The sequence below is a fragment of the Pinus tabuliformis genome, chromosome X, assembly GCF_031772625.1.
Source record: "Pinus tabuliformis cultivar Carrire ecotype Pingquan chromosome X, CPIR1, whole genome shotgun sequence".
Lineage (NCBI taxonomy): Eukaryota > Viridiplantae > Streptophyta > Pinopsida > Pinales > Pinaceae > Pinus > Pinus tabuliformis.
The window spans coordinates 709,677,215-709,700,186 of record NC_142308.1 but is presented as its reverse complement, the minus strand read 5'-3'; positions in this window follow the sequence as shown (position 1 = coordinate 709,700,186).

Below are 22,972 nucleotides of genomic sequence, written 5' to 3'. Positions count from 1 at the left end.
TTCAATGATGCACCTTTCATCATTAGGTACATTAATCATTATTATATCTAAGTGAACCAAGCTTGAAATAAATGGGAAAATTAACACCTAATATCAAGCTTCTCTTCCAAAATCGGTAAGATGGAATATGGTAAGTATGGAATAGGGAGAGATGGAGCTACGTTGTCTCAATCATGGTTTCCCAAGTAGTACCCCTCCTATACCCATTTGGCCATTAGGGGAGGTCCCACTAGACTAGGATTCAAAATTAACCCCCCATTTAAGGTGAGGGAAAAAGATCACAACCAAGACCCTTATTTCTTCCAAGTTACCCCATAATTCATGCAAAAATGCCCAATTACAAACAAGCGTAAACAGTTGACCATAAAATGAATAAAGTACCTTTTGATTAGAAGTTTTCCTTCTAGCATCTACCCTTAACAAATGGGTGAGGGGACATATGACTAATTCAAGATACAGAGATATGAATGGCACACCACATTGGCTATAATGTGGCTCTTAGGGGGTTGTTGGTTGTTGGTTGTCGGTTGGGAGAGATGAATAAGAAAAAAAAATCTCCTAGGGGTCACCCACTTTTGGTGGGTAACAGGACCTACGAAATCAAGAGCCTGTTTTTCAAAAGGCTTCACAAGAAGTTTTGGTTGTAGGGGTATTTCATCAAAATCTACTGATTGACTCATCTGATACTAGCTATGACAACTTCTGACATAGTTCGTAGCATCTTTGAAAACACTTAGCCGTTAATATCCCAAATGAAGTATTTTGTAAGCGACTCTCTTATCTACAAAATTTCCACCACAAGCTTCAACATGAAAATCTTTTAAGTTAGGATCTAAAACCTCATCTTCTCTAACACGTCTTCTAATTATAAAATTAGGCCCTATGTAGAAAATATATACTTTAATCCTTGAAAATCTAGCACTTTGTTTAATTATATTTTTATTTTCTTTTGGTGTAAAATGTGGTGGAAACTTTCCATAAGATAAATAATGTGCTATATCATAAAACCATGGGGTTTTAATTGATATGGAAAATAAATGTTCATCTAAAAAAGTATAAAAAAAATTGAACAATTTCAGCAATATTGTTAAGGCATTAAAGAAATGTTGTCACTTGCTTTTCTCTTCCAGGTTGATCATTGGTAGTGATATTGAACTCTTGCAACAATAATAACCATATTGTTATTCTACCATTAGTAACAAGTTTGCTCATTAAATACTTAATGGAAGAATTGTCTATGTTGAAAATAGCAACAAGAAATGCTAAAAATAGCAATGTTATAAATAGCAGTTCAACCAGTGTTGATCTTAGCAACAATGGATGGAAAAATGGAAGTGCTAAAAATAGCATTCTACAAATAGCATTTTGGGATACCTTCCTATTTTAGTCAGTCCCTAAACTAAAATAGTGAAGTAAAATTCGAATTTGATCTTAGCAATTGTTTATAAAATAATTAATTAATTCATCTTGAGTTAATTAGTTAAGGAAAATCAAATATGAAGTCTATGTGGGGACATGCAACAGTTTCTCCATTACTTGAGGAATTTATCCATCAGTTAAAGAGATAAGGATGAGTTGTAATATTGAGTTGTAATTAGTTGGCTCAGTTAACTGAGTCAAGTCCAATTAGATTAATTCAAACAGTTTGTTGAATTAATGTAAGTTCAGTTAGTTAATGCTTGCATGCATGTAACTACTGCACTTCAGATAAGTGAGTATTCTCTCATAAATAACTCATGCATGTCAGTTCAGACAGAGACCCAGTTGACATCAAATGGAGGGGCATTGTACTATCAGTTGCTAGAATATTCCATTGTGAATATTACTTGCATGCAGAAGGAATTCTTTCCTTGAGGATTGCGCAGTTACTTCTTCAGGTTTAGTGCGCGTGATGAGGCCAATTCACACATGTGGCTTCACTGGACCCCAAGGAAAACTGCACAAGGAAATAGGGGGCTTGGAGGGCTTGAGGAGGACATATACTATGTCTATTCAGTCTATGAGTTGTATTGTTTGATTGCAGAGAGAGCAGGATAGCTTGAGAGCTGATTCTTTTTGTAACTTGAACAAGATTTCCACTTGTATGATAATACAAAGTTGGGGTTTTAAGTTGAGGCTTTCCCTGGGTTATTTCTTCTATGTTATGTGTGATTGGTTTCTCATTCTCAGTTATATGTGTTCTCTTGATCTTGCTAAATTCGATTAAGCTTCCGCAAAGTATTGTAGAAGTAGATCTTGTATTGTGTTTTAGTATATTACATAATCTGTTGACCTACAATGGGAATTTCTACATGGTATCAGAGCAAAGGTGATCAAGGCGAAGAACTGTATACAAGAAGGAGAAGTTCGAAGTTTGTGTTCCTAAATATAGAAATCAAGTTCTTATCACATCTCAATTTCACCAATGGCATTCAGTGGTTTAAGACTCGAGTATGCCCTTGATGGCAGCTTGAATTATATAGTCTGGAAGGATCGTATGGAGGCAGTATTAGAGGATAACGGTCTAAAGGACTTCATTGATTAAGAATTCCCCAAGCCGAATGATGCTACTCAACTGGCGGAATGGAAGAAATGTGTGGCTAGAGCAAGGAGAATCCTCCTGGAGGGAGTTCGAGACCATGTCATCTCAAGCCTCCATGGAAAGGAGACATCGTTTTCAATGTGGAAAACATTGAAAGATCTATGTCAGAACAACAACAATTAGAGGAAGTTGGCGCTAAAAGACAAGCTTCATAAGATCAAGTGTGAAAAGGGTGACACGATCTCTACATAGCTAAACAAGCTCACCACCTGCAGGGATGAGCTTGGAAGTGTAGGGATCATAACCGCTGATGATGACATGGTGAGTCTTGCACTCCTCAGTCTTCCTAAGAGTTGGCATAGCTATCAAGACTCGGTTAATGGAAGAGAAAAATTGCCAAATTGGGAACGAATTTGGTCAGATCTGATGCAGGAGGAAATAAGAAGAAGCACCAGAGATGGATCCTCATCGAAGCAAGATGATGAGGAAAATCTAGCCTTAGCGAGTAAGGCGAGGAAAGGGAAAGGGAAGGCATCCCATTCCAAATCCGGTTCTTCCCATGGTAGGAATAAGATTGACAAATCGAAAGTGTGATGCTTTCATTGTCATGAAGTGGGCCATTATGCTATGAATTTTCCACAGAAGAAATCCAAGAAGGGTTCCTTGAATGGATCTGATGGTGAGGCACTAGCCTCACAGTTTGAGTTGGATTCTCGCTTATCACATGCATGGTTTCATCCATGGTGGGATGTGTGTGGTACCTGGACAGTGGAGCTTCATTACACATGTCAGGTGACATGAATCCTTTCAGTACCTTGGAGGAGAAGGATCTCCAGATGCAGATCGAGATGGGCGATGATGGAAAGTACCGTGTTTCAGGTGAAGGTACGGTTGTGTTTCAGAGGGAGCATGGAGCTCCCCTCACCCTGACTGATGTAAAGTATGTACCAGGTCTAAAGAAAAATCTTGTGTCTGTCGTTAGGCTAGAAGATAAAGGCTATGATGTAGTCTTTAGTAAAGGAATGGTATTCCTTAGGCATATCGATATTGGACAGAAAAAAGCGAATAGGGATTCGAGTCAAGAATCTCTACAAGCTAGATGTAGATGACTATGCTGCTTTGAGTTCCAAAGTAGAGATGGTGTAGAGCCAAGATGTTAGCAAGCTATGGCATAGAAGAATGGGCCACTTGCACCATGGAGCCTTGAAGATCATGCAGCAGATTTCTGCTGGATTACCCAAGGGAAAACTTGAGTAGACAACTACATGCAAAGGTTGTACCTTGGGTAAGTATGTGAAATGTTCCTTTCTGAATCGAGACAATAGAGCTGGAGCAAGTTCACTCAGATGTTTATGGACCTTTCTCTACAGCCAAAGGTACTATGTTATTTGTATTGATGATTTTTCTTGTAGATGTTGGATCTACTTTATGCAAAATAAGGATCATACCTTCTTGAGGTTTTGTGAGTTTAAAGCCTTGGCAGAGAAAGAATCTAGAAAGAAAATAAAAGCCTTGCGTTGCAATAATGGTGGAGAGTGTGTCTCCCAACAGTTTAAATACTTCTACACTGCAGAAGGTATTAAACGAGAATTGACGGCACCCCATAACCCACAGCAGAATGGGGTGGCCGAAAGGAAGAACAGACCGATTGTGGGAGCAGCTCGAGTGATGTTGCATGACCAAAGCCTACCACTGCATTTGTGGGTTGAGGCATACAATACATTAGTATACTTGTAGAATAGAAGCCCGCACCGTATACTGGGAATGAAGACACCTATGGAGGCCTATTCCAGGAAGCAACCTGATGTAAGTCACTTCTAAATATTTGGATCATCAGTTTATTATCATGTGACCAAAGATTCCAGGAAGAAGCTAGACCCAACAGTTGAGTTGGGAATACTTGTGGGGTACATGGATACACCCCACAACTATCAAGTGTACCTGCCTTCCACTCAGAGGATTGTGGTACGCAGGGATCTGAAGTTCGATGAGCAGAAATCCATGTGCTTATCACTTGAGAGGGAGCTCAAGTTGCATGCAGATGAGGAACTTTCAGTTCCTAAGGATGAGGAGCCTCAGATTGATGCGGAGCAGCCACATGCAGAGGATTCGGGAGTGGATACATACACTCATGTTGATACTTCCAGAGATGGGCGGAAACGCTCAAGGGAAGCTAACAGGTTGATGTTGGATGTGCGGGAGAATGTGGTACAACCATCTTCTCGGGGCAGAAAGAGGAGGTTGCCTGAGCGGTCCACTGGGTACATGGCCCTGGTTGGGGAGTATGTAGATACCAAACCTTCTTCATTCGAGGAGGCAGTGCAACAACCAGTCTGGGTTGATGCAATGGTAGAGGAGTACAACTCTATCATTCGGAACAGTGTGTGGGATGTTGTCCCAAGGCATCAGGACAAGTCAGTGGTGAGTTCCAAATGGCTTTACAAGGTAAAGCAGGCAGTTGACGGCAGTGTTGAGAAACATAAGGCAAGGTTTGTTGCCCGGGGTTTCTCATAGGTCGAGGGGATCGACTACGATGAGACTTTTGCTCCCGTAGCAAGGTACTCATCGATTAGATCGATGTTGTCATTATCAACTTAGATGGGGTGGAAGATCCACCAGATGAATGTGAAGACAGCTTTCCTCAATTGGAAGATTGAGGAGGTGTACATTGAGCGGCTAGAGGGTTTCAAGACCTTCGATCGTGAGTTGCATGTGTGCCAACTCAAGAGGGCTTTGCATGGGCTGAAGCAAGCACCCCATGCTTGGTACACCAGGATCGACAGTTATTTCACCAGTTTGGGCTTCACCAAGAGTGAATCAGATGCGAACCTTTACCACATCATGGTAGAAGGTAAACCATTGATCATTGTTCTTTATGTCGATGATTTGATTTTGACAGGTGATGATCAGCTGATACAGTCTTGCAAGGAGGACAGAGTTCGAGATGAAGGACATGGGCCTTATGCACTACTTTATAGGCATGGAGGTGTGGTAGAAATATGGGGAAGTATTTGTGTCTCAAGGCAAGTATGCCAATGAGATATTCAGGTGCTTTCACATGGAGAACTGCAAGTCCATGCAGACTCCTCTAGCTGGGAACTGGAGGAAGGAGGATGCTACTTCAGGTGAGGTAGTAGCTGCTACTGTTTATCGGCAACTGGTGGGTTCACTTATGTATCTGGTGAACACACGACCTGACTTATGCTTTGCGGTGAACCGGCTAAGTCAAGCTATGGTTCATCCTACCAAGCTGTTTTGGAAGGCAGCGAAGCATGTGCTAAGATACCTCAGAGGCACATCTCAGTTCGGATTGTGGTACAGACGGACAGAGGGAGTGAAGCTTCAGGGCTTCACAGATGCAGATTGGGCAGGGAGTCCATCAGACCTGAAGAGCACTTCTGTTGGAATCTTCAACCTTGGTTCAGCTGCAGTTTCCTAGTACAACAGGATACAGAGATCAGTTGCACTTAGCTCAGCAGAGGCTGAATACATGGTTGCTAGTCAAGCTGCATGTGAGGCCATTTGGATGTAGAAGATTCTAGTGGGATTGTTTGGTCAGAGGATGGATCCTACAGTGATCTACTACGATAACCAGAGTTGTATCAAACTCTCTGAGAATCCAGTTTCTCATGACAGGTCCAAGCACATAGATATCCGGTATCACCATCTTTGAGACTGTGTGGTCAAGAGGATCATGTTGTTGTTGTATGTTTCGACCGAGGAATAGGATGCAAATATTTTGACGAAGGCATTGTCAAAATGCAAGTTCGAGTTCCACAGAGACAAGATTGGGGTTAATGATAATCCCTTTCTTGTTGGGAGGGAGTGTTGAAAATAGCAACAAGAAATGCTAAAAATAGAATTGCTAAAAATAGCACTGCTATAAATAGTAGTTCAGCCAGTGTTGATCTTAGCAACAATGGATGGAAAAATGGAAGTACTAAAAATAGCATTCTATAAATATCATTTCAGGATACCTTCCTATTTTATTCAGTCCCTAAACTAAAATAGTGAAGTAAAATTCGAATTTGATCTTAGCAGTTGTTTGTAAAATAATTAATTAATTCATCTTTAGTTAATTAGTTAAGGAAAATCAAACATGAAGTCTATGTGGGGACATGCAACAGTTTCTCCATTAATTAAGGAATTTATCCATCAGTTAAAGAGATAAGGATGAGTTTTAATATTGAGCTGTAATTAGTTGGCTCAGTTAACTGAGTCAAGTCCAGCTAGATTAATTCAAATAGTTTGTTGAATTAATGTAAGTTCAATTAGTTAATGCTTGCATGCATGTAACTACTGCATTTCATATAATTGAGTATTCTCTCACAAATAACTCATGCATGTTAGTTCAGACAGAGACCCAGTTGAGATCAGATGAAGGGGCAGTGTACTATCAGTTGCTAGAATATTCCATTGTGAATATTCCTTACATGTAGAAGGAATTCTTTCCTTGAGGATTGCGCAATTACTTCTTCAGGTTTAGTAAGTGTGATGAGGCCAATTCACACATGTGGCTTCACTGGACCCCAAGGAAAACTGCACAAGGAAATAGGAGGCTTGGAGGGCTTGAGGAGGACATATGCTATGTCTATTCAGTCTGTGAGTTGTATTGTTTGATTGCAGAGAGAGCAGGATAGCTTGAGAGCTAATTATTTTTGTAACTTGAACAAGATTTCCACTTGTATGATAATACAAAGTTGGGGTTTTAGGCTGAGGCTTTCCCCGGGTTATTTCTTCTGTGTTATGTGTGATTGATTTCTCATTCTCAGTTATATGTGTTCTCTTGATCTTGCTCAATTTGATTAAGCTTCCGCAAAGTGTTGTAGAAGTAGATCTTGTATTGTGTTTAAGTATATTACATAATCTGTTGATCTACAGTGGGAATTTCTACAGTCTATATGGATAAAGACCTCATAATTGGCAATATAATGTTGAAATATATTGATAACATGCACAACTTCCAACGTCTATTTTTTAGTCATTGTATAACTAAGCTCAACATGGGCCATATTTTTACTAATGAAATAGATAACATCGGTCCTAAGATTCTCTTTTTGACCTAATACTAGTTCTATTGTAGTGTCAAATGCATCTATAGAGATATGGAATGGAAAAGCCCAACAAGGCCCTCTTAATATTGGTGTTGTAGGCGAATTTACTTTAAGTTTTTCAAAGGCAATTTGGAAAATAGCATCCCAACAAAATTCAACATCTTTACCAAGTAACTGAAACAATGGTAAAGATATTTTACAAAATTTTCTATGAGTCGATAATAGTAGTTTTCATATCCTAGGAAATTTCTCATATGTCATTGATTTGATGGTATTCAAAATTTAAAAATGACTCCAACTTTACCTAGATCTATTGTTATCCCTAAAAAAGATACATGATGTCCCAATACAATCTCTTCCATTAGCAACATCTGAGATTTGTCATTACTAAGAGCTAAATTGGTTTTTTTGCATCTTATCAGAACTTTTTCTAATTTAATCAAAGCTTCATCAAAATAATTTCCATATACTGAAAATACATCCATGTATACTTCCACACATTCATTATCAAATCAACAAAAATAGCTAAGACTACCCTTTCGAATGTAGTCGGGGCATTGCATAAACCAAAGGGTAAGACCCTATAAGGGTATGTCTCCCACTGGACATGTGAAATCCATCCAGAAATATAAATATTTTTTCCCAACTAATGTGTCTAGGACTTGATCAATAAATGGTAGGGGAAAATGACCTTTTATTTTTTCTTTGCTTGATTCTCTAAAGTCTACACAGAATTGTTTTTTCCATTTTTCTTAGGAAGCACAACTAAAGGAGAATCCCAACGACTCTCAAAGATGGGATAAATAAAATATACTTTTAATATTTTTTGAAGTTCTTCTCTCACTACTTCTTTTAGCATTGGATTCATTCTTGGTTGTGGTTGCCATATAGGTCTAGCATTTTCTTCTATATAGATATTATGTGTGCATGTATATGGGTGGATATCTTGCATGTAAGTGTAGTCTCAAGTGAATGCTTTAGAATGTTTGCTTAATAATTGATTTTATTGATCCCCTTAATATGCATTCAAATTAGCATTGGTATTCAATATTTCCAAGGACCAACTTCAATAGTCTTACCATGAGAATTTTTTATTGAATTCACACAAGTGATTTGAAATAAAGATTGCAAAGAAATCCATATGCAATTTTCTTGAAAATAATGTTCCAAAATATGATTTGTAGCAATACACTGAGTTGCTTCTAATTGTCATGCAATATTTGGATTGGAGATGAAATTATTAAGTATAGTCTCATATGTTTCTTCTTGAAAATTGATAGCTTGAGAAACATATAAAAGAGCTTGAATTATTTATTCTTTTGAAGTTGTTTATTTAAGCCAAGGCATTTGTTCTAATTCACTTAAGGATTTAGTAGGAGGAAGTGTGACTTGTTTTCTTTCATTTCCTTTTGAAATTTTTGTTCTTCTTGATTTAAAAATAATAAATGCATTAGTTATAGTCAGCCATGGTCTTTCAACAATTAAGGGATGTCCACCTAACTTAGATTTAGGTTGAAGAATTAAGAAATATACTGGATATTGTTTATTTTTTTGTAGCATCATGAGGTATTCCCGCATGCCAAAATACCTCCTAATTTGGCCTAGAAAAACTAAGGAAATTAAAATAAAATTAATTTTATTTTTGGGTTTCATGTAAGCTCAAAAGGGACAGTTCATCCCCACCATAAAAGGGTGTGTCCCTTGGATTAAATGCACCCATTTGACTTGTAAAAGAAAGAAAGAAATTTATTTTAACATCCACAAGCCTAAAGATAGCCTATGGGACAAATTGCTTCTTCTTCTAGTTGATGTATTCAGCCCTTTTCCTGTGAAGCCTCACAATAAGCACTCCCAACTTCTCGACAAACTTCTCTCTAAATAGATTATCCCAAGATCTAGCTACCAGAATATATGCATAACTTTCCCGTTGTCTTTGAAGGCCTTGCATTCTAAAATGAAATGCTTTTCTGTTTCCACTTTTCAAGAAGAACAAAAAATACATACTCAATCCTCCCACACTTCTTTTGGCCTTTTCCAACGCCCTATTTCACAACGGAGTTGATGAGAATTTGTCCTTAACTGCATAATAAGAATTTTGGCTCTCCAAGAAATATTGGCCTCTTGTACATTTTTTGTTGATGATTATGAGTGGGATCAAACACTTCAATATAGTACTTTTTCTTTCTCCCTAGCTCCTTATCCCAAATACGTTTGTGGAACTTATCCATAACAAAAGATTTTATCTCTTTACTATTTATGGGACACGTGTTCAAGCAAATACCTCATTTACTAAACCATTTGTCATTTTGTTGCATCCAAGTCTTCTTACTTTTGCACAATATGTCATTAAAGAAAACCTTAGGCCATCTTCCCTCTTCCAGTTGCTCAATTTTTTTAAATACCTTATGACTCACACCATAGCAATTGCTTCAATAGGAGCAGCCCCCATTTCACTTAACAAGATAGCATAAGGAACTGTACTTTTAATTTTAAATTTGATTGTAATCAAACGCTTCTGAATTTTCTCAATTTGTTTTCACTGGATGTCAGATGCACTGTTGGCCCACAGTTCACAACCATAGAGAATCACCGGAATCACTAGAAGCCCAAAAAGAGTTTGAGTGGTTTTCCAGTCCCATAACTCTGCCTCTCTACACCTATTTTGAAAAGCATAAAATGATTTCCAACCCCCCAAAGTTCTTTTATGTCTACAACCATCCCAACTTAGATTTTTGTTGAAGTCAATTCTGAGGTATTTGTAATCCGCAACTTCTTCCAGAATGTTGCCTTTAGAGTAGAACTTATGCTGGTTATGTTTTCTTTTTTTAAAGAAAACCACTAGTTTCATTTTGCTAATATTGACTTGCATCCCCACCCTTCTACAAAAATTCTCAAGGGATAGTAAGTTCTCTTGCAAACCAAGAGCAAATTTAGCAATCATAATAAGGTTATATGCGTACAAAAAAGGACTTATAACAAACTTGCCCAAATGGATACCATCACCCCCTTACGAATTTAACCACTCCTCAAGCTTGTCAATATATAAGCCAAAAAGGGTAGGAGGTAATGGGCAAACTTGCTTGACCCCAATATTGCTTATAAAACTTTCAGAAATGCATGTTGAAGTTCTAATTTTGGCTTTCACCTCTTCATACAACCTATGCGCAGTTGCTCTCAAATGTTTAGGATCCCCAAGTTCCTCCATTCTATGCCACATTTTATCCCTAGGAACCATGTCAAACCCTTTTCTGAAATCAACAAAGCAACAAAAGGCTTCTTCCTTTCTCTCCCAAACTTTTTCAATGATGTGCCTTAAAGTTATACAAGGATCAATTGTGGAATGTTTAGGTCTAAAACCTACTTGCCCTTTAGCACACTTACCTCTTTCTTTTGCACACTTGCTGATTTTATTTTCTAGCATGCTTCCAAATAACTTTGCAAACAAGGGGTTTATCATTATGGTCCTATAATTGGAGGGATTATTGACGTCACCACTCTTGAAAAGAGGTATTGCCAGACTAGTTGTCTAATATGTGGGGAACCCCTATTGTATGATGTTGTTGAAGATTTTTGTAATGTGAGGTGCAAGAATCTTTAAGCCCCACTTTAGATACTCTGATTGGAGTTCAGCTAACTCTTTTGCTTTTCCAACACCCAACTTCTTGATACCCATCTCTACCTCTTGCACCGTGAAGAGTTCAGTATCAGTGTTGACCAAGGGGTGAGGGTCAACCTTGGGATCCTCCTCATAGAGTTGTCTTACATAGTCAAACCATTTAGACACTATAATACTATTTTCAGTTTGCATCTTTCTCGTTGGAGCTCCTTCCAAATTAATTTCAGGTTATTTTTCCCAAGAAAGATTAGTTCTTCCCTGCTTGAAACCATGAAATTGACCTTTTTCTTTCTTAATATTTTCTTGTAATATTTGAGCTTTATGTTATCCTTGTTTGACTCTTTCCACATTCTTCTTGCCTTTTTGCATTCCTCATCAAACCAAGCATTAACTGGAAAGCATATATACACATGATGTGACACTTCATTTGAGCACTTACTCATAATCATATCTCTTCTATATTAACCACACGTAGGAGCAAAAAAAGGATGAAGTGACTAAAGTTTGGACTTGGTTTTTGGCACAGATTTCTAGACAATTTATTGTAAACCTTGTTGAAGAATAATTTATCCTAAAAGAAGAGTTATTGTGTTTTATCCCCAGTTTGGGTTTCCTAGGGAAAAAAAAGTGTCTCTATTGTTCATGTCTATTTTTTTTTATCTTAAGTTTTCATTGCTTAAATGTTGAGAATTTTTTGTGTATAATTGCTTAATGATATATGCGCTCACACAATAAATTAATTTCAAATCATTAGAAATTAATTAGATCAAAAAATCAAAAAATCAGTAGAAAATTCAACATGGAATCAAAGCAAGGTTGAGAAAGAAACCATTATATTCAATGGGCGGAGTTTGGTCCTTGATTTGTCTAAGGAGAGAACGAGGAGCATCCAAGAAGAGAATGAAGTGTTTTTATGTCTGTTGGACGAAGAGGAGAAGTTGACCGACATTTTGTATTGTGCATAGAGAGGGTATCAACCCTACAAGAGGGTCAAAATGCCTCAGACTAATGAACAGAAGACAGTCGAGTTTGTTTCTTCGGCTTATCTAAGGGTGAATAAAATGGTCGTAGGGCTGGTCTGAGCCCTAGTTTGGGCCACTGAACTTAACAGGGGTAAGATACCTAGCCAAGCACAGTAGAAGGGACATGTGCTTGGACAGAACTTAAACAAGTCAAGCCTTTCGTGTTGCATTATTTTGTTGAACTCCGTCCAAAATGCAATTTGGATATTGAAGTTAAAATATCTGGTTAAACATTTTAAAACAAGAGGTATAGTTAAAAACAAGTTTGAAGTTCTTGTATCATGTGGAATTTTGTTTGAAATTTACAGTCGGTTGAGATTGACTCGGTGAAAGATACTTCAATATTGAAAGTTCGAGTCTCAAATTTAGAGTTTGAAGTTTGAGGATGAAATTCGCCTATGAATAGATAAGATAAAGCCTGAAATGTCGTATTCAGAAAGAAAGTCGTGTTGAAAATTTTTAAATTCTTGCATGGATTTGTATTGCTAAGGTAATTCGCCATTTAAGCAGTTAAATTATGTTGTGGAGGAAAAATATTTTGTTTCTAACTATCAGGTTCAGCCATGGGTTCAAGTATATATTGGAATTCAAGATTTATAATTTCAGCTTAGAAGGGTTTTATTACACACCATGATCCTCTCGTGTTGCACTTTAAGACAATGATGACGTACCTGTTTTTAGTTCTAAGCTCTGATCTATCTATTGAAGGCTAAAAGTTACAAATATTCATATTGGAATATATCTCAAGAGAACTAGAAAAGTAATGGCGAAGGGATCAGCAGCGAGCATCAAGAATATTCCATCCTTTGCACTAATAATTGTGGATTTTTCAGAAGTTCTTTGACGATGAACTTTTGTTCTAAATGTTTCAGAGATCTTGTGGTAAAGCCAGCATAATCTCTCTCTGTTTTGCAATGGTGGAAATGTCTTCTGATAGTGCTTTAGGCCTTCAGCAGCCTGTGCAAATAGCATATCAGTTGGCAAGGCCAACAACACTTGAGCGAGGAGAAGGGACCTCATGATCCTGGACACTAAGGCTTTCTTATTTTTGTAGTAGAAACCAAGATGTTTGAGGTGTCAAAGAACATGTTATTGTCTTTAATACCAAGAAGTATAGATTGGATAAATGAATCGATCCTATCGCCTTAGGCCTCAACATTCTATCAATGTTCCTCTTAATGTTTGGTCACTCTGAAGTTTATTATTTTGCAGGATCAAATGTTTTTCAAAACTTGCAGAGCTTTCATTTGACTTTGAAATGGGAGTCTCTCTGTAGGGTTGAAATAAATTCAAGTACTTACCATTTCTATGAACATTGAGGAATATAATAGCGATGTGACATAATTGAAAACATTATGATTCACGGGAAGTTGAAGTATGTTTTTTATGGAGATCGTTCCTAGGGCTGCCAAGTGGGCAGCCAAGATTGGCTGGGGTCTGTGGACAAAATAAGTTTGTAGCAGCCAAACCACAGGTGCTATAGCAAGGATAGCAAGTGGTACTAAAGATCTTGGGCTGAATGAACAAGCCTAGAATGGCAGACAAGGTTCAGAGGAAATTTATTCAAGAGTTCAATGGAGTTGAGGAGTCTTTATGAATATATTTGTTTTTATGCTTGTGGGTTACATGAGTTGGAAGACTTAGGATTTGTAAACTCTTGAGAAGACTTGGAGGTTACAACCAATATTAAGGTTGTTGGGATTAAGGTTGTTGGGATGAAATGCTAGGATAGCTTGATGATAAGGACAAGGATGAGCATCCTGCTTAGAAGAGGACAAAGGAATCTAAGCTTGATGAGATTGCAAAATGGGCTTCAATGATTATTGCAAGGAGGAAAGGATATAGAGGAAGTTGGAAAATTCCCTACAATACTTAGCAATTTCTTCCTTAATCAAAAGATAACTACCTCATACTTTTCTCCCTTAATCAGTTTTATTATTTTCTATTCATCCTCTTGTCCTTCATATTTTTCTTGGTTATGATTTTTTCCTTCCATGACCTCCTAAATGGAGGGAAGAATGGGTATATTGTGGTAACTACCAATGCAACAATTTATGTAGCAGCTAGCAGCATATAGAAGCTTGTGACAAGAAGGTTCTCCCAGTAAGAGGGAGTGGACTATAACAAGATTTTTTTCTCTAGTCACCAGATGGTCAGATTCTTGGACTTAGGCATAGAATCAGAAAGAAGTGATTAGTGTTCGAGAGGGAGCAATAATAGTAGAAGGACTTGCTTACATGACAGAGGGAGAAGTAATAATAGAAGGACTTTCTTACTTAATACATGGAATAATAATAGCAGAAGGACTTGATTACTTGACAGAGGGTGCAGTAATAACAGAAGAACTTGATTACATAATAAAGGATGTAGCCAAAAGGACATGTCTAAGTCACTTCATTTGAGACATGATGCAGAGAGGAGTAGTAGAGCTCTAGTACATAGCCACAAATGAGAAAATTGTGGACATGAAAGACGAGCTTAGTATGATGTCGAATGTCTCCCTCATTTCAAGGGAATGATGAGGACTTTACAGGATTATGCAGACCATTTCCTAAATCCATAAAGAACTTTAGCTAGGAGATGAATACATTCACATTTGAAGCATGAAGGACTTGGCTAGGTCATAAAGTATTTTAACCAAAAAGTTGAATGGCCCAAGGAAAATATAGTGGAAATTATAGGATACATTCACCTTTGAAGCTAGAAGGACTTGGCTAGGTCGACCAAGAGGTGAATGACCCAGGGAAATTATAGGATTGGACAAATCTTCTCCTGAGAAGCCAGAAGGACTTGGCTAAGTCAGCTAAAGGAGGTAGATTTAATTCACCTTTGAAGCTAAAAGGATTTCACTACCAAAAGTACTTGCCTAGGTTGTAAAGGATTTTGACACAAATTCTCTCCTGACAATCCAAAAGGACTTGGTTGGGTCATAAAGGACTTTGGCCAGAGGAGATTGATACATTTTCCTAAGGAGCCATAAAGGAATTTGACCAAGATACTAGCGAGCATATGAGGAGTTACAATTCCCACTCCAAGATGGAGTTATCTACAGACATGCATCAACATGACAAGTTCATAAATTTTTCTTAAGGAAGGATAAATTTCAACTAAAGGAAAATATATTGTAGCCAAGGAGAATACATCTTTCGCATTTTTGTGTAGCATCAAGAGATATTCCCGCATGCCAAAAGGCCTCCTAAGTCAGCCTAGAAAAATTAAGGAAATTAAAATAAAATAAATTTTATTTTTGGGTTTCATGTAGGTTGAAAAGGGACATGTCGGCCCCACCATCAAGGGGTGTGTCCCTTGGGGTAAATGCACCCATTTGAATTGTATATATATACATGATGTGACACTTCATTTGATCACTTTCTCATGATTATATATCTCCTCTATTAGCCACACGTGGGAGCAGAAAAAAGTATGAAGTGATTGAAGTTTGGACTTGTTTTTTGCCACAGATTTCTAGGCAATTTATTGTAAACCTTGCTAAAGAAGAATTTCTCCTAGAAGCAGACTTGTCGGGTTTTCTCCCAAGTTGGGTTTCCCAGAGAAAATTGTGTTGTCTCTATTCTACATGGTTCTTTCGTTTTTATCTTATTGTTTTCATTGCATAATTGTTGAGTTTTTTTTGTATAATTGTTTAATGATATATGTGGCATAAGATAAATTGATTGAAAATCATTAGAAAGTAATTATCAAATAGAAGGTCAGTTTCTATTGTGTATTATTGTAGAAAATTCAACAAAAATCCCACGAATCCGAGACTATGTTATCTTCAATTACACCTTATGCTTTTACTCTTGATCTACTTGTTAATTCTAAAATTGTAGGTGTTGGTTGAGGACTACATATATTCAAGTATTTCATTGTTTCTATAGTCATAACATTCATAATTGCTCCTAAGTCGATTAGAGTGTTTGGAAATGAAAGCTTGTTGATAGTGATTTTTATTTTTGGTATATCGGAATCAACATATTTTTCAGTTGCAATTCCAGCCAACATTAAGCTAGCTAACCTCGGATGCGGGTGTTAGACGAGCAATTAATGCACATCGGCCGCCGGACAAGCAGGTGATTGATCCTTATGGCAACCTGCGCCTTCCCCTGCGGGAAATTAAGGCAGGTCCTGGCTCCTCGGCTGGCGCCATTAACCAATTGTGAAAACCGAGAAATTCTCTACAATTTCAGAAATATGGAGCACAGCTCCCTGCAATCACCCATTCGGCCTCTCAGTTGCTCTTGCCACCCCTCTGCAGCAGAGCCGAGCCTTCGCACCGCTACGGGAAGACGTTGCAGACTCCTCTGCTACGTCGACCTGGGCAATGGTCATCATTTTTCTCAATCCTTTCTCTGCAACCTGCATTTTGAGGTCTCAGCCCCTCTCTCCGGCCCGGATTTGAATTCCCCTGTTCCTCTCAACAACCCCTCCATTGTTCTTGCCCTGCCTCCTGACCCTGAAATTCATCACTCGCTACAACTTTCTTGTCAGAGAATCATGCGCCATCGCCATAGAATGAGGTGCAGGCGAGGTGGTAGTCGGGGTGGCAGCCACTCGCCCTTCATCTTTGCCTCCTCCTGTCTCCACCTCCCTGTCCGCCTCCCCTCCCCCTAGCCCTTCCAATTCCTGCTTCCTTGGCAGATACCCGAACACCCGCAGCGGCCGAGGTAGAATGGATCCACGAAATTTGGCGTTTAGGCGAAAACGCCCAGCCCACCACTTCCACTGCTTCTTCCCAACAAGCACAATTCTGGTTTCGCTGCTCCATGGTTAGGCCGGTCATCATTGCCACTGTCACGGTGGATTTCAGAGAGGTAATTAACTCATGCCTCGAACCTGAGCTCAGCCCAGAAATGAACCAGGCTCCTCCTTCGCTTGTCAACCTTCAGGGGGAGCCAAGCCCCAGCCACCCGCCGAGGGACATGAACCATCTGTCCAGCAGCCATCAGCAGACTCTAGGAGGCGACACCACCCGTAAAGACAAAGGAATTCATGTGGTGGACCATGATCCTTAGGACACTGTAGGTAGCGGGCAATCAATGGAAACTGGTTCAGAAGAATATGGTTGGTGTCCAATCATGGAGGAGAAGCCACCAACATAAGCCACCTAGCCGCTGCATGCCAGGTCACGTGTCGGGTTTTGAGTTCGGTTTTGTTCATTTTCGTTTTACTATGGTCATTTTTTAGTCTCGCGTCCAGCTCGGGTTCCGAGTTTTGGTTCTCTTGGACTGTTTTACTGTGGTTAATTTTGAACTATACTATGGGTTTTACTGTGGCTGTCTTTCTGAATTTTACAGTCTTTTGGTTAGAAATTTTGAATTTTGGAACTATAGCCCCTGCGTGGGTAAAATGAACTTTTCTTATCATGTTCTTGGACTGGTTTCCCCAACTGGGGCAGTTGCGATGTCAAGACTGGCTATTTTAATTGGTCATATAGTTGACCTAGTACCGCAAAGGTCGGTGCCTCTTTGTACATTATGTTTTTATTAATAGATTAGTTTTACATAGAAAAAAAAAAAAAAACTAGCTAAACTTCTAACAGCATGAATAGTGAGTGGATCCTTTATTTTTCTATCATATTTCTTCAAACATAATTCCCTTATTTTTTCTGGATAAATTGGTATGTCTTTGATTGCTTGCAATAAATAAATTTTAATATAAATGTGTTTCAATCCATTTAGAAAATCATACTCAAGAGGAGTCACTCACTTTTCCAAAATCAACCTCTTGGGATAGGGAGGTGATTTGCATGCTAGTGATTTGTCTTGTTGAGTTTAAGTGATTTTGTGTGTTTATGTTGTGCCAGATTTAATCAAGAATTTCCTCTTTTTCTTTTTCTTCTTCTACTATTATAAGAGATTCATTTTCGATTACTTTACCCGATCTTAAGTGCATATCATGAATAAAAATAATTGAATATCTAGGAGTAGTTTCTTCTTTAGTATTATATACAAATTTTCCACTTTTCTATTTGGATTTTTCACTCGCTGAGCTAGTAATTGAGTTGGTCTCAATGGTGGTTGGTTAGATGGAAATTGCAATTTTTGTGGTTGGGTTATTGGTGGAGGAAGAAAATGATACGATTTTTTAGTTAATTGGGGATATTGTACAAATGTTGCTTGTGGATATTGTTGTGGATATGGTTGATAAGAAAAATGTTGTTGAGGATATGGAGGTTCATAAGATTGTTTAAAATTGTAGGGAGGTTGGTTTCTATAGGTAGGTCCTCATGAACCCTGTTGAAAGGGTTGGTTTTGGTCGTGACTAAGGAGGCCATGCCTACCAAGGCATAGGAGCATTCCAAGTGTTCCATGTAGGATTTTCATTATAATATTAAAGAAATCATTGAGTAGAGTCTTGAGACATACATGTTTGTCTCGGTTGCAAAGGTTTTCTTGGTGAAACATAGGACAAGGATTCTATTGCCTCATTTTCCCCTTTGTAGGTTGTTTTCAATTTTGGTAAGGTTGGACAATTTTCAGTCACATGCCTTTCTTCAGAAATTCCACAAAGTTGAATACTATTTAAAATGCATTCCCTCGGTGGATGCTTCTTCCTATACTTAGGATACAATATAGACAATATTTCATTTTTCTCTTCATGTCTCTTCTTGGATTTTAGTGTATCTAATTGTGATCCAAGAGTACTTAAGAGATCAATTTTAAAATTCTCAAGTAACTTTCCTAATTCTGCTCTAATATCACTTCTTATAGATGATCACTTATTGATGTTAGTCAAAGTTTATGTTTGATCCTTACTAGGTTTTGCTCTTTCTCTAGAATACTTCATACACGTGTCACATATCTTGTTATTAGGTAAATAAGAGAATTCAGCTACTTTGATAAGATTAAATACATCAATATATTCATCCTTAATTCCCTTTAATAAAACTGTGTTGATGGTGTCTACGTTTAATGCATTTTGTTTGTGTTTTTTGAAATTATAGGAAATCTTTCCAAGTTATCTTTCAAACTCTCATTTTCTTGTTGGGACGTCCTAAAGATATCCTCCTTAGAGTCTCTAGGCATTTGTATGGTTGATACTTATTAAGGAAATTTTTTCTCATATCATCCCAATACATAATAGTGTGTTCTATCAAACCCATAAACCATTTTAAAATAGATCCTTTTGAGGTAGCTGAAAAGAGGTGAAGTTTTTATGAATCATTAGTATATCCATAAGTATGGCACAAAATGTCAAATTTAAAAAGGAATGCACTGAGATCTTCAATTGGCATACCATAAAAATTAGGAATTATAGATGGAGGATTATTTTTCATGTTTACCTCAATATCAAGAAGTGTTGGTTTTCAATTGGGGTTATCTCGAGTGGTTGGGTAGAATGGTTGTTATCTTCCCCACCTAGGTTCAAATCCCCACTAGTGACATGATGAGCTATAATGCCTTGATAAATATTGTTGTAATGACTTTGTTCCTATGAATATTATTGTATTGGATTCGAGCCTTGTGAACTCTTAAGTGAGTATACCTATGAGTTGGCCTGGTACCAACAACCTCACTCTACCGGTCATGACAAAAGGGAGGCAGATTTATTTCCTTAGAAAATAAAAATAAAAATAAAAGAAAAAAAATCAAGAAGTGGCAGTGCATTTAGGATGGGAAATCCAAAGGTGACTTCATTCTATGGTTCTTGTTCATGTTCTCTAGATCCTTCTCCTTTCTTAGTTCTTCTTCCAATTCCAACATTTGATCCTCTTTCATCTTGTTCTACTTTAGCTTTACATACTCTTTCTCTTCATTCTCTATCTACTAGTAATGCTCTTTCTTTTTTGGTTCTCTTTTTCTCCCGCAATTGCAACATCTAATTCAAGCTCTTGTTCCTCATGCTCTACCATATACTCTTCCCGAAGGACCCAAAATTATTTAGTACAATCTTAATGGTTTACTTTTGTTCTCCCACTAGATGAACACATTTGAATATGTCCCTCTCTTGATGTTTATTCAACAAATGATGGTTCTTGAGTGGATATTTCTAGGTGTAGTTTCCATTCTCTCGAAGTTTCTTCAATCAATGAAGGTTCTTGAAAAAATGTTCCTTAGTTTTCGTTCTCTTGGTGTTTCTTCGACAAGGCTGATTTGATCCTACACTTCTTAAGTGTCCAACTTCATCCTCCCAAATCTATAATAAGCCTATATAATAAGATGATTCCATGTGAGGGGAAAGAAGAGGATAGAGATAGTATACCATACTATTATGCTAGAGAATTTCCACCGAGAGAACTTTCCCTACTACATAGATGATCCAAGTCTATATATGTTAGTCAAGGAAGAGTGAGGATCTGGGGATTGGAGAGGAGCACCCCTACTATGTGTGTGTGTGTGTGTTTGTGTCACTAAGTTGTCTCCCTCTCTTACATCTTGGTGTATATGAGATTATGATGTGTATCCATATGTTATGATTATATTATATTGTGTACATTGACTTGCCTTCAATTAGAGGCACACGATCATCTTTGTTTGTTCATGATTGCATGTAGGTGATAGGTTTAGAGTGTTGGATTGGGATTTCTAGGTGAAGACTGGAATCTATGCCTATTGAATCAAGTCTACACTGGTATATGAGGATAATTAGGTGATTAATCCTTCCTTTGTTTTTACTTTTATGAAAGGATTGGGTGCATAAAAAATTAAGGGGAAATTGTTTAGTTATATATCTACAGTCTAGTATATACTCAGGCGAGATCTATGGGCACAACAATCCCTTTGATCTAGTGTAAAAACTATGAAAACATGTGGGAAAAATTCTAAGAAAATGCACATTTGGGGAATATGTGAGCCAGTTTTTAAGGCAGGTTTCTACTCTTTACCACTATGCACGAATAAAACTAGAATTCAATATTTTCGCACAACAATATTTTCTTCGTAAAACAAAATGAAATTTTGAGGATATATTATGGTAAAGAAGGTAAAAACACATCATCTCCCTTTTGAAGCACCCAATTTGGCCTTAAAATGAGTTTGTGACATATATTTTTGTGCATTTGGGCAACTTGGACAACAAAAGAATACGGTATTCTTTCAGGTTAGAAGTAGTTTTATTATAACCCTCTTTTAGGAAGATCTGCATATATTTGATGGAGGAGACTTGATGTCTTTGACAGATGACTTTCAGGGTCATTATATTAACTTATGGCATTAAGTAGATTTAAAGGAACAATTGTTCCACCCCTATAGGACTATGTTGATAGTAGATATTTTGGAGGCTCTGTTTTATTATTCTCTATTCAAGATCAACCTTTTTGCAATTTAATCAGCCAATTCAATAATAGTAAGATGGTCCCATTGTTTTAAATTTTTTATTAATTTTCTAAGAAGTAGGAGGATCAATCCACCTATGGTAAATCCTAAGTGATTTTTGAACATCTCTTATACATATTATGAAGGTCCCTAGCACCATTATTTGGAGGCCATTTGAAAAGTTGTTGGGATATTGTTGGTTTTTTTACTTGCTCTCAATTTGAGATAAAGATTGAAACACTAGATTTGTAAATGAATTCCACAAAATATGCATGATCCATAATTAAAAGAGAAAATTGAAAATGTTTCTCTTAGATCAATAGCTAAAATGAGTTCAAATGGATCAATATATGTTCAAGGTTCTTGTAGTAGCTTGTGACGTCATCTTAGATAAAATTATGAACAACATAACACTTTTTTTTGTAGCAACCTTAACTATTTTAATGTTTACTTATGGGTGACTTGCCTTATGAAATTTGAAGAAGATTGAATTTAGAGTGGTCTGGTGAAAATTTTAGCACATAGGAGGGCAATCCATAACCTTGTTCTAATCAATCCTATAACAAGAAATATAACTACAAGACCTTTTTGTGGCTATAGAAAGAGATAGTACAAAATGGAAGATGAAACGGGAGAGAAATTTATATTACCATATATTTCAAACCATGTATCAGTTGGTATAAAAATATGGAGGATAAATCCATCAAGGTATGGTAAATAAGCACGAAAAATTTCAAGCAATTCCAATTTATATTTTTCAAGGAATTGATCTTTGTCACCTACAATAATTTCACTCTTTTTTAGAGAGTTATGCATTTATTGGATATTATTTTTAGTGAGAATGTGCATAAATGAATTGAAACAACCTCACCAAATTTCATGAAAAAACAATTTGTCGTTTGAGAGATAATGGCTAGAAAGGCTTGTTATAGGAAGTCGATCACCAAAATTGGGTGACTTCATAAATTTTATTCAAAATTGGTATGTCTTAATAGATGTTTCCTAATATGGTTAAGAACATACAAAGAATGATGAGATTTTTTGATGTCAAAGTGGTTTTGTATATCATTTTGATACATAAACTATTGTGGATATTCAACTAGACATTTTGTCACAAGATATATGATGATATTGTTGGTACCATTCCATTACCATCTTTTTCTTCTAAAAACACCATCATTTGTCTACCTTTTTCCTCCATAGACCCCTTATATTCCTTGAAATTGATTAATTAATAGCATTATAGTTGTTAGTTTGCATTAAAGTTAATTTATGAGTTTTTATGTTAGAAATTAGGAATTTTCAATAAAAAGGTTACAGGAAGTCATAACATCCTGTAAATGGTTTATCATCTGACACGTGGCATGACAGGCAAGCCAAAGCAATGGATAGGAACGAAAACTGGAATGTACAAGCATGATGAAAAATCGATTCTACAACAAATCAAAAGCTCCTGGTTATGCGGTCCACACTGGTCAAACCTCAGCGTTTTGGTTACAAAG